Here is a 13,145-nt window from a genome sequence, read left to right on the forward strand (position 1 = left end):
CTGCGCTGCTACACAGGCGCTGTGCACCGGCATGACTCAGGTTCCCGGCAGCACAGATGCCCCGCACAGCCTTCATCCCCGTGTCCCTCTGCAGGCCGTGAGATTGACATCGCCCACTCTGGATACCGTCATCTTTTTCCAAAGACAGCCCTGCCAAGCACTGCTGCCAGCCGCTCATGGCTGTGCTAGGCACTGAGCCAAAGCTCCTGCCCTCAGCCCACTCCAGCTCGGCTCAGTCGATGAGACCTAGTGAGAACACTATCAGAGCTCCTCTGAGCTGCAGAACAACCTGGGGGCTGTGAATCCTGGAAAAAGTGAGTTATTACCAGCCTGGCAGAGCCTGGAGAGCCCTGTGCTCTTGAGGGAGACCCAAACAAGGCAGGAGCTGTTGCAAAGCATTTTTATTTCCTCCCAGTGAATAGTAGAAAGCCCCACCCAAATTTCACTCCTCACTCCCACTTTATGTTAACAAAACAAACAAACTCAAAAAAAAAAAAAAAAAGAACCAACATTTGCTACTGAGTGTTGCCCTTGCTTCCATGTGACCCAGGCATGTGATTAAGTTGTTGATACTTGTTTTTTTATAGGATCAAATTCAAAGCTGCTGTAAAAGCCTGTGCAACTTGCCAGAGCAATTCTTTACCCTGGCAACTTACACAAGCTGAGGAGATTCTCCCTGCTGGAGAGTATACTCCCTATCTCAGCCTTCTCCCTGCATGTGAGGCTCCTCCTCTCTGTCCTTTTGCAAAGGCACCAGCTGTATACATTTTTAGGAAAACAGGCAAAATTCCTCCTAGCTGCACTGCAGATCTTTGTGAGAAGCTCCTGTGATGAGGCAGGAGTTTGATCCAGCCTTTATTCCTCTTGGAAGTGTTGCTTAAATAAAAGAAAAGGATAAGATTCCACCAAAAAGAAAAAAAAGGAAAGAAAAGAAAAAAGGAAAAAAAAAAAAAAAAAAAAAAAAAAAAAAAAGAGAAAAGCCCAGCTTGCCAGCCCACCGCGTGTGCAGTGTTTGGTTTCCGCTCACAGCCTGCACAGCCCTGCCTGTGTGGATCTGTTGAGTCATGTTGCATGGCTGGATGGGATGGGGCTGTTTGCTTCAGGCCTGTTTTTTTTCCCCAACTCTCCTGAATGACCAAATGTTACCCATGCTGGGGAGCCACTGTGTTGTCATTGGTCCCCTTCCCTCCTTGGCAGGCAGGAGCTCTGGGAATTGAAGGGGGTCGTGCAGAGCCTGTGTAAGGAAAGCATGTCTTAGCATGGAGACGCTCTTTTCCTGAGGCAGTAGAAATAACCATGGTCCTACTTGTGATATCTCTCTGTGACCAGTGTGCGCTGTGTTGGGCCAAATCCCAGCTGCTTCTCAGGTCTCAGTAGTTCCTGTGAATAATGGGGCAGACTCTACTTCAGTGACTTCCTTTACTGCAAGAGAAGGGACAAGCTTTTGAGATACCTTCACAATCCTCTGCCGCTAGAGTTGGCTGGGGACCAGGCCAGCACCTGATCTCAGGTGAAGTATTTACAAACCTGGAGTCCAGCCACAGGTCCATGGTTACACAGAGGCGTGAATGGGAACAGTGCCACACTGTTGGCCCTCAGCACCCTGTCAAGGAAGCACAGGGGGTTTTAGGTGCTGTGTCTACCTCTGTAGTGATTCCCAAATACCACAGAATCACAGAATGGATCAGGTTGAAAGGGACTACAGTGGATCATTTGGTCCAACCTCCCTGCTCAAGCAGGGTGATTCTAGAGCACATTGACAGAATTGCATCTGAACACCTCTATGGCTTATTGAGGCAGGAGACAAAAGATACAGGGGTCAACATTGAAGAACTCCCCAGTGTACCCTAAATCTGTGTGTGCTGCCAACTGATGCAACACACTCTTTTTGGGATTTGCTTTTAATTAAAAATGAGCTTTTTGTTCACTGTAGTAAGTACCAACCTTTCTTATGGGCTTTAACTGCTCCCAGCAGCCTGGGGTGTCCCCTCCACCCTTTCCCTAGACCTCACTTGTTGTTGATGCCTGTACCTGCAACCATTACCATGCTATGGAAAGACTACGTGGTTTTTGAAGTAGGGATTGGATGTAACAGTCGCATAATCTCTGACATACAGAAAAAGTCTCTCTGCCCATCCAAGGCCACTCTGCAGAAAGCAAATGCTCACCTTGGCCATATGACAGGGATACACAGAGTTGTTGTACTCTCCACCTGGCTTTAGCTGGGATATTAAGCTGTGTATTTCTCACTGGAAATAAGCATTCTATTTTCCTGTACATGGTTTGTTTTGTTTCTGTCAAACATAAAGCCTGGAGGCAACACTGCACACATGGTTTTCCTCTTTCCCCGTGTTTCCCTTCTTTTGTACTTTGCCACTCTATCTTCCCTCTTGTTAGAAAGGTAAATCTTTGAACATAACAGTTTATTATGCCCTCTTTTCATACTATCTGGATTGGAATAAGAAAGTCACAGACTCTAAAACTCATTGCAAACTCCTTGTGTTGCCCTATTTTGGGGAAGGGGGGGGAGAAGTTGAGAAGGAGAGAAGTGATGTTAATGTTTTTCTGTTTGAAAAAAACCACACCATAGATGGTACTTGGAAAAGGCACATTGCTTTTAATGGTATTTCAGACTGTCAGAACCAGCAAAATTTAGGGTTCTTACTTTAGTGCTGAAATAGGAAATCATAGAATGATAATTTTATTTGGGTTGGAAGAGACCTTCAAAGACCATCTAGTCCCCCCACTCTGCTGTGGGCAGGGACATCTGTCACTGGATCATCCAACCTGACTTTTAACATTTCCAGTGATGGGACACCCACTTTTCTGGGCAACCTGTTCCAGTTTTGGGGTCAGCATACATCACACACCCAAAATACATCTATTTCCAGCTTGTTTGGTTTTTCTGTATTCTGGCCCTTTTGCTCATGACCTCTGTGAGCACCCAGTTGCTTGTCTGGGCTCTAGGGCTCTCTCCTATGGCACATTAGTCTGAAATTCCTTATTCTCTCCCAAGGATCTCAGGCAACTCATGATTGGTTTGCATCAGAGCTCTTGTGTCTCTGACATACATAGAATTCTCTGTGCCCCATTGGTTTCTTTTTGCTGAACAGGGGCTTGTTATTTTTTTTTTTATTTTATTTTATTCTCATGGTTGGGGAAGGTTCTCTCTTGCCAGATCACCAAACCACCAGCATGGAGATACCAAATATCCATATGTCCCTAAGCAGTTAGTTGGATAGGATTTGGTGTGTGGTATTCAGGAGTAGTCAGTATCATTTGGTTTTCTCGAATCAGTATAGCTTGTTGTTTCTTGTTGAAAATTACTTTCTGCTCTTAACAACTTCTCTTAAGCACTTCTCAAAACTCTTTTTTGAAGAAAACACATTTCTGATATAGAATAATAGACCTTCAGTTTTCCAAATTTCAACTTAAATGTCTACTTTTCACATTTAAAAAAAAAATTTAAAATATTTTGAGAAAGTCTGTCATTTTTCTGAGAAACTCTCTTGAAAAATAATTTTCAGTTCCTTCATTTTCTCTCTGCCAGTATTCTCTGGCAGGTGGGTGATTTTCTGCCCGGGAGGCCTCTTACACATCTGTTTTCTTCTTAGCCTGGCGAGGCTCATAGGCCAGGGATTGCCCCTGTACTTGTACAGCTGCTGAAAGCAGAAAGCTGAACCTCTTCACAAAATCCAGTTCAGCTGATTTCATTCTCCCAACTCAACATCCGGTCACAAAAACAGAGGCGTTTTTTTGCCAGTCTCAGATCTCTCTTATTTCCCCATGAAAAGTTACACAGACTTCTATGGTAGCCAAGGGGGAAGTGTCAAAGCTCTCCTCAGTGGTCATCATGATTAACCTGAAGCTGTGAGCCAGAGTTGCATTTCATGAGCCCAGAGTTTTGCCACGCAGGAGGCTTTGGCTGCAGTGAGGGGTGCCACATTAGAGAGGAGCTTCCAGACTCTCAACAACAAGTCTTGCAATAACTGTTGATCAAATACAGTTTCTGTTCACAGCGCAGAGCCAAAAAGTGTTTTTGATTGCAGCCTTGAGGGGTATTTCTTGGCTTGTGGTCAATGTTTTAAGCAATGTGCAGCTCTACAAGTCATTAACAACATTTGAAATCTCTTCCTTCTTACTATTATCCTCAGAGATGTGGAATGAAGACTATTTACCTTCCCCTCATATTTCGTTATGATTATTAAGCCATAGGAATGAAGACGTGCATGAGAGTTGAATATAGCAGGCCTGTTCTAGCTGTGTCAACATTATTTTCAGAAGAGAGTATATTCAGAAATATGGCTAAGTTTTCCTTTTTTCTTCTCCTAACTGTATTTGTGTACAAAGATTTCAAGATTTCACAATACCATGTTATATATGCACTCTTTTTAAAGCAGTAATAACAAGGTTTCTCACTGCCACATTACCAAGACACTTAAACAAGTCTCTTCATTTATAATCTGTTGCCTATACCTTCAGATTCCAGTGTCTGGTCTCACCACTACTTGCTCTCAGCTGCTTTCCCCCCCCTCACTGGATTTAAAGCTACTTTGGATGTCCCATCTGTGCCACTGGGTCCTACCAGCTCCTATAAAACAGATCCTCAGGCCGTCTCTGAGAATTAAGGAGAGACCAAGGTCCCACACAGAGAGGATGTGTAAGCTTGCAGATGTGTCCCCACTGCACCCCCGCAGCAGCTGTTTCCAGCTGGTACCACCATTTGCTGCTGTGCAGTGCCAGGCAGAGGTGCTAGCGAGGGTAGGACGTGAGGATATCTGCATTAGCGCTGGGTTACATGGCAGCAAAAAAGCAAAGCTTGTTCAGCCAGGCTTTGACCAATGTGGCTGTGCTGATCCTAATCCTGGGGGCACCTTGGGCCATGCAGCACCTTCACTTGGCACAGTGTAGGTACATCTTGAAGTCCTTCATGACTTTCTAGCTACATGGTTGAGCCCTGTTTTCAAACAGTCATTTACTTGACACGTCCACACATTTACTATCACAGTCAGGCTCCTCCATGCCAAAATCTCTTTGGAAAATAAAAGTTGCTGTTATAAAACACTGCAGACAGTGGGGGGATTTATTGTCACATCTGAGGTGTACAGGTGTTAGTTCTTTTAGCCCCTTTTTCTGAGAATAGGAAGATTGCAGTGGTGAAGATGCTGCTATTGCTGGCAGTGGGAACAGACAGGGCAAGCTGCAATGGGTACAGAACCTGAACTGTCCTCTCCTTCCCAAATCCATGTAAATTTTGGATTGGCAGGTCGCTGTGGAGGAACATGGTCACCTGATACACTTGTTCCCTAGATGGAGGGGACTGAAATTTCTCAGGCTTTTAATCTGTCTCATTTTATGAGACAGAGCACTACAGCTACCCTTAAATATAAATGAGATGTCTGCATAGCCCATGTGCATTTTTGTGTCATACAATTTTTCTCCTAAAAGCAAGGTTTCGCCTGCTCTGAAGAATGTGCTTTTTTGCTGGACACATCAATTTGCAGATTCTCCCTATTGGCCATGTCCTTTATCCTCTGCTTCCAGGTCACCGTGGCACTATGTTGGAGTCTCCAGGAGCAGGGACTGTCTCATGACTTGTTCATGTAGCACCTACAAAAATGAGATTTTAATCTAAATGCACATCCCTAGCACATAAATGCAGTAAATTGGCATAATGAAAATGGATAAACTGGGAATGCAGCTCACTGTGGAAATAGTACCTAATATGGGAATAATTTCTAACTCTTAAGGGTTCTAGTGTTCCTTTCTGCTTTGCTTTGAGCGCTCAAAAGCATGCTCACTGCAAGATGGTTTGTGTTAGGAATGATGACGTTTGCTCAATTAAATTTCAAAAATATCTAAGTGGCAGCCCTACTGGGCCAGAGTCAAGAACTTTTTCAGGTTTTCTGGTGCTCAGGCAGTATTAAAGGTTGGTGACTAGTGAGTTTTCAGTTCATACTTTTAACAACACATTGCTGATGGTAAATATAATTTAATTCTTCAGACCAGAAGCCTTATCAATACAAATCTGTCTTTATAACCTAGTTATGCTTCACTAGCCAAAGGCAGAGCAGCATTAACTAATAATTCTATAGATATGTGGATGGCTTTTATTAATAGTATAACCAGGTATTTTATCATGGAGATTCTGCTAACTTTGTTAATGTCACTGTTGTGGTCCCTAAGAGCCAGTGCTCATAAGCAGAATCATGCTACATTGGAGTCAGTGAGGAACAAGACACACATGCTCCAAAGCAGTTCACTGTAAGAAAAAATTGAATGGATATGGGCAGGATCATGGCACCAGGAGAAGGTAGAACCAAATGTAAAGTATAGCAGTCACTTGGGCTTTTTCCTAAGTAGCCTCATACAGCCCTCAGATTATTATCCATTATTGTTTTTTCAGGTTGGCGGCAATGAAGTTGCACCAAGAAGTCCAAGAGCAATCAGGAGAGACTTCAGGGCTTCAGGATGGTTGCTTAAGGGGTCAGGAGCACAGGTACTGTTCTCCCTTATAATTCCAATTGCAGGGAATGATGAGGGAAGAAACAGAAAGAGCCAGCAAATCAATACCTGGCTCTGAGCCTGGTGCCACTGCAAAATTTTGGCATTTTTGATTGTGGGTTGGTTTACATGACAGCATTGCTGCTGGTGACAGACAGAGCACTGAACACCTGTCTCAAAGTGGGAAAGGAATCTTTGCTTCGGATATTAGGAAATACTTTTTCACTGAAAGGGTTGTCAAGCATTGTAACAGGCTGACCAAGGAAGTGGTTGAGTCACCATCCCTGTAAGTATGTAAATGATGCATAGATGTGGCACTGAGGGACATGGTTTAGCGGTGGACTTGGCAGTGATGTATTAATGGTTGGTCTTGAAGATCTTATAACTCTTTTCCAACATAAATGATTCTATGATTCCATTCTGACCTATCCATGTGCCTTTAAAAAAAAATACCCAATATCCTTTCCGTAGGTAGGTCAGAACTTAGTTGTCTTGTAAGCAGTAGCAAACATTCAGATACCAGTAAGACCATGTAAAGCTGTGTGTGCGTATAAAATGTTGTTAATTCCCAGCACATGCTGGTACTCCTCCACCTCCTCCAGTATGTGTAGCAGCTCCCCCCAGGCCTTCTGACAGTATCCCTGACAGATGAAAATGTGTTTCATGCGGGTGGGCTTTCTAATTGCAGCACATTCCAGCAAGGTGCGGTGTTTGGTGCTAGTGCAGCTCTGAGGGAACTGTAGCTGCTCTGTGTGCATTTTTCCATGATGCCATCTTTGCTTTCCGTTTTGTCTCGATTCAGTTGTAATTAGGATCATCATAGCTACCACAATACTGCTGCTGCAGAGCTCCCCAAAATGACTGGCCCTGTCAGGGTACCTGGGACAGTGAGCAAAGGTTGTGGGGCTGCTGTCTGTCAGCTGAGGAGAACAAACGGAGCTGCTGGGAACAAGTCATTGTGGACTGAATATAGTTTGGGGTGAAAAGGCTAGCACAGGCACTCGGCTGCCAGCATGCTCTTGGGTGGAGAGAAGCCCTGAAGTCAGGCAGCACTTTAGTGCCATGTCTTCACTTTGAAGTTTGGGTCTGGCCTTGAGGGCATCTCAGAGCCATGGGAGACATTGAGGGCATTATTGGAGCTTTTTATGTGTGTGCTGTCAATTCATTATGGAATTCAGAAGGCAAAAGTAAAGCTTTTGGCCAAAGAAACAGCAATTAGTGAGGAGGTGCTTACAGCTGGAGAGAACAGACAGAACAAGTATCCAACTGGACAAAGCAAGTTGTATATAAACAGTGTCTAAAACTGTTTACAAAGTCCAAAAGAAATCAAAATACAAAAGATTTTTTTTTCTGTCTGAGAGCAGGGGATACAGACGTTGGTTCTTTTTCCCTTCCATCAGTGTTGGGCAGCAGTGTTGGTGGTGACACTGTCTGTGCCTGTGGTGTTTTGGGGTGTGAGGCTCCCCATATTGCACAAGCACTTCCATTAGTCATATAGCCATTTCTGCAGTCTCTGCCAGGTGCATCGGGAGAAGCATAACAACTACAGGCACCCCCTCATTTGACTTCTTTCTCTTCTGCCATTCTTCCTGTATCAGAGCACCAAATCATCCATTGCGCTGCAGCAATCAGTCATTAATAAGAACCTTGCTACTGCCAGGGCACTTCTCAAGCCACTGCAGTCAAGGTTACTTCTGGGAAAGACAGAAAACAAGTTAGATTTTCAGCTGCTGCAAAAAGGAAAGAATACCATTTAAAAACCTATGTTTTTAATTTTACCTGCTACCCAGGGCAGCGCTGTAGGGCTGCAGCACTGCAGAGGGATGCCTTGTTAGAAGCTTGTCTTGTCAGTGCTGCCATGATGAGTAAGTAAAAACTCAGCAAATAGGTCCCCTTTTCCCAAAAGAGGAGACACCCAGAGGATGAAAAGAACTAGCAAGCATTACAGAGTTTGGGGCGTGAAGTTGCCAATCTCTGGCCAGAGAGAGAAATTGCTTCAGGTGGCCAGAGAATGCTTCATGATTCCTCTGTTTAGCAGAAAAGGAGCCTCCTGAAGTGTCTGTGTGGAAGCAGAAATAAAGGACTATCGCCAGGATCGTCAAGGGAACAGAACCTGCTGCAAGGAAGCATGGTCTGGGTTAGTTGACAAGAAGCAGAAATACCGGCAGCAATTGCCTCCTGCCCTGGGATATCCCTTCTTCTATCATTTAAATCTGAGTGAAGCAGCTGGACTGTCAACACTCATGGCAAGACCACATATACAGGACCACAAGTCATGTTTCTGTGGCAAAGTGTGGGCTGGAGGAGAGCACAACATGATGCTGCTGGCTGAGAGAGGAGGAGGCAACATGGAGGAGAGGGGCTAGGATTTCTTAACCTTTATTATTAGTTTCTCAGAAGGAAAACTGCAGGACCAGCTCCTTAGCTAGCATAAAAACTCACATATTCATGGAGCTGAACAGTGTTCATTTGCTTCACTAGGAAAAGCACAGAAACACAGAAATGTTGGTTGGAAGGGTCCTCTGAAGGCCAGGCTCCTGCTTAGCACAGGACTATCACACTACATCAGATCGGCTTTGGCATTGTCTAGCGAAGTCTTCAAAGCCTCCAAACACAGAGAATGGAGAGTCTCCCTCTTGGGAGATGTTTTCCCTAATGTCCATTCTCCTCTCCCAAGCTCCAACCTGGACTTGTTTTCCCTCATTTGTCCATTTGTTGCTTGCAGGAGGGATTTGGCTCTGTCAGTCCCCCATTGAGGGAGGTGTGATTTGCAATAGGCTTCTGTTAGATCACCCTCTATCCCCCTGCCTATGGACTAAACCCACCCGCTCCCCCAAGCTCCGCTCCTGCTGTGTACCCTCTGCCCCAGCCATCTCAGTACACCTCTTACTGGGCCTACTTTCACTTAAGGGTCCAAAGCAACATGGTATGTTGCTGGTGGCCTCTGGAGAACAGCAGCTTCCCTCTCCCTGCCAGCTAATGAGCCTCCTTCTGCAGCCTGCCAAGCACTTTGTCCCATTGGCGATGCCAGCACATGCTGGGCTCAAACAAGGTATGACCCGTAATTCATAGCAATGTGAATACCAGCAGAGATTTCATTCACTGCACTGGAGATAGTACAGTAAGCAAGCAGTTTCAAAAGCCAATTTCATAGACACAGAGATTACATTAATCTCTTCTAATAACTAAACAATTCAGTTTTCAAGATAGGACAAAGCATGGGATATTCTTGACAAAACTGGTGCTTCAAAGGTGCCTACATCAGATTTAAAATCCTAACTCTTAAGCTCCTAATGATAGAACCGATTGTATCTTTGCAGACAGTAGTGCTGCAAAACTTGCATTTAATCTCCTCTTTTTATAACACGCTGTAGCTGCCTGAGCTTGCCTGTGGGAAGCAAATGTAGATTGTCTTTGCCTTCAAATACCATATGAGGAAACTTACTCAGCTCTCACCAACTGATCTTGGGGGCCTGTGGAATGATAAAAGCTCAAGTTATCAAAGTATCTGTAAACTGCCTTCTGATTTCTAGCTGGAGTACCTCCCTGAATCTGGACCCTTTGATTTAAGGTAGCTGCTTTCTTTCACCATGTCTCAACAGGCAGTAAAGGGCCTGTTGGCTCAGTTGCATTAGCTCAACATGACTGAAAACCCCTCTTCACCTCCAGAAATGCAGAAGTGAATGTGGATCTACACTGGAAGCTTCTGCCTGTGTACTAAGTACCTTGTAATATTCAGGGATGTTTCCATATTGCCAAAAATATTGGTGTGATTCACTTTTCTTTTTGACACTGTTTTGCTTAGAGAACCTAAATTATCTGTCCTGGAGAAGGCACTATTTATTGAGCTAGACTGCACATTTTCAGAGAATTTTCAGGTCTTGTGTTCTAGCTATATCCATTTTGGGCTGATTTCTAGTGTTTGTGTTGTGATTTAGGCCTCTGACAAATAAGGTCTGGCAAATGATGGTGAGGTGACTGACCCACCCAGCTGTTTTTACTGCTCTGCTGGCAAAGATTACGGTCAACATACGTCCAGGGCAGAGCTGCTCCAAATGGCATCTGAGTTGAAATCTCCAAGGACATGGGATTAGACTAGACAGAAGACTGTGAACTAGAGATATTCAGATGTAGTCTATAGTAGTTTATGCCCACCAAAAACAGCACTGCTTCTGTGCCTCAGGTCCTTACAGCTTCTACCCCGTGTTTCTGTCCCCTCTTTGCACCAGAACTGGCAATCATCTGATCCTAATAGGAGATGATATAGACAATTCAAGCCAGCCAAATGATTCACCTAGAAGGTGTGGAAGGGACTAAAGCACCAATAATTTCTATCAGATTAATCATGATGCCTCTCGCTCAGATAATAGTAAAAGTGTCCTTGTGTCTCAGCTGCACTCTAGCCTTTGGTGGTAGAGTGGTATCAAGCAACAGAGGGTGATAATGTCTTCATCTGCTCATCTGTTTTCCAACCAAACAATAATCTGAGGGCAGAGTCTCCCCCAGATGCTCCTGTATGGCCGGCTAGCAAGGCCTCTGCTGCCAGGGATATTACCTCTAATCCTTTTGGGTAATCTCCATTCTGCCATGGGAGTAACCTGCCATAGTGGTGGCCCAGCTGTCAAAAATGGAGCTGGCATTGGCCCTTGTCTCTTTCCTCTCATGAGTCAGAGAGTGGCTGGCCTGAGGCTGCCCTTACACCCTGGTGGAACAGCAAGCAGGAGCCACAGCAGGAGCAAGTTAGAACTGACTGACCTGAGCAATATTTCCAGGCTAAAACACACGAGAGTTTTCCTCTCCCTGGCCCGTTACTGACATGGCAAAATTCAGTGGGAAAACAACTGGGCTTTAAATATATAGTGAGCCTTTCCCCACCCATTACCACCTAACTGATAAGCTGCTCCAGGCTATCTTGTTTATGAGTGTTTAATACCTCTTAGCATTTGTGTTTGCCTTGAAGCTACAGGCAGCTATGTGCTGTACTGTGCTGAATATTCGTGCCATAAGTACAAACAGATGTTTGAAGATCTGCTTTGAAGCAAACTTGACCCTCTGCATTCTCTCCCAAGACTCCTCAAGAATATTATGCATCACTATATTCAGAGCAAAGCCTTGAAGGGCAGGCAGAGAGGATACACATAGGAATAGTTAGGAACAGGAACACATAGTCACGTATCTATCGCATAAATGCTTCCAGCAGCACTTGGGACATCAGTTTGCATAAACGAATTTGCAGGAGCTCATTCCTATAAAGCAGCTTCTGCTGCGTACAGATCTTTTAGGCTCGCTGGCCTAAGATCAGGCTCACTATCCAGATTCTTGTTGCCCTCAAGAGCAACCCCAATAATTGCCCTGATACCAAAAATCTCAGAGAAAGCAGAGATAGTAAAAGCTGAGCCATGTGCATGGATGGCTCTTGTGCACTCATATTCCTTCTGTCAGCTGCTTATAGGGGTTGAAAACCTTCAGAAGGCAGATACAAGTGATATGAAATAGCCTGAGTTAAAAACTCGACTCTGAGTCGAAAACTCAGCATCAAAAATTGTGAGATACCCCATGATACTGCATGCCACATGTAGAGTAATGGGGAAGCTTAAACGGCTTCTGCCTCAGGCAGAATGCAACAGAAAACCTGACAGGGAAAGGTAAGATGGTAGCGGTGAAAGCAGCCAGGATTGCGTGGTGATTGCTGCATGGGAGGTTGCAGCCAAGACTCTAAAATGACTTAAACCACTGTTGTATACTTTTGAATTTGTTTCTTCTTTTCTTATGTTTTGGAGGAGAAGAGGGTGTGTCTGGAAGTTCAGATGCTAGCTTGGGACTTGGGCCATATTTATCCAGGTTTCTGCCTTGCCAGTGACTCCCTTTGGTAAGCTGCTCCCATCCTTCTGCCTTTTGCCCCTCATTCTCCAAGGAAAAATGGTGCTCCTGTACGCCTGAGATGTATGAAATTAATACTTGTGAGGCATTCAGGTGTAGTGCGAGAGAGAGCCATATCAGGCCTTGAAGAGGTTTGCTCTGCATTACCTTTTGACTGTAGACCATGGACAGCCAAGGGGATCCTTCAGAGCACTCAATATGGCTGACTTTCAAATGCAAAGCAGTGTTTGACCTGAGCTACACAGGAACTGATGTTGAGCTGTAAATCTCTCTCATTCACTCTCCAGAATGCTATCTCTTAATTCTGCTTCATTTCACACCTTTCACATTTCTTGTTTAAACATGAAAACTATTCATATCTTTGTTTATATCATTCATTTTCTTTTGCTAGTAAGCACTCTTTTGTCTTGCCTAATTCCGCTTCATCTGAAACCATTCTTCCTCCTTTCCTCCTCATCTATGAGCTCAGGTGGGAACCACCCATCACTGGGACACCTGCTAGGACTGTGCGAGCAGGTAAATCTCAGGATTTATAGATCCTGCTTCCCAGCTCCAGCCTCCTGCTCAGCACTCAGGTGAGGCTGAGGTGAGAGGTTATTCCTTCCATCTGTGCTGTGGTTGCTGGTTACAGAATAGGTCAACATGTTCTGAGGAAGGAGTTGGTGAGCAGCTTGGTTCCTCCATGGGCTAGGCCTCTGAGAAGCACTGTGGTCTGAAACTGGAGCTTGCTGGAGGGGTAGCTGGGGAGAGAAGGAGGGGCA

General features: G+C 44.7%; 1 long non-coding RNA gene across 8 annotated transcripts in view; it reads left to right on the forward strand.

Moving 5' to 3' along the window:
- Positions 1 to 13,145, forward strand: part of LOC135409639 (uncharacterized) — a 78,439-nt gene that overhangs the window by 35,863 nt on the left and 29,431 nt on the right. For all 8 annotated transcript variants that reach the window (XR_010428286.1, XR_010428291.1, XR_010428287.1 and 5 more), the window contains one exon: positions 6,407 to 6,499. This is a non-coding gene — a long non-coding RNA (uncharacterized LOC135409639). The remainder of the gene's footprint in view (positions 1 to 6,406; positions 6,500 to 13,145) is intronic.

Source organism: Pseudopipra pipra, chromosome 2, assembly GCF_036250125.1.
Source record: "Pseudopipra pipra isolate bDixPip1 chromosome 2, bDixPip1.hap1, whole genome shotgun sequence".
Classification (NCBI taxonomy): Eukaryota; Metazoa; Chordata; class Aves; order Passeriformes; family Pipridae; genus Pseudopipra; species Pseudopipra pipra.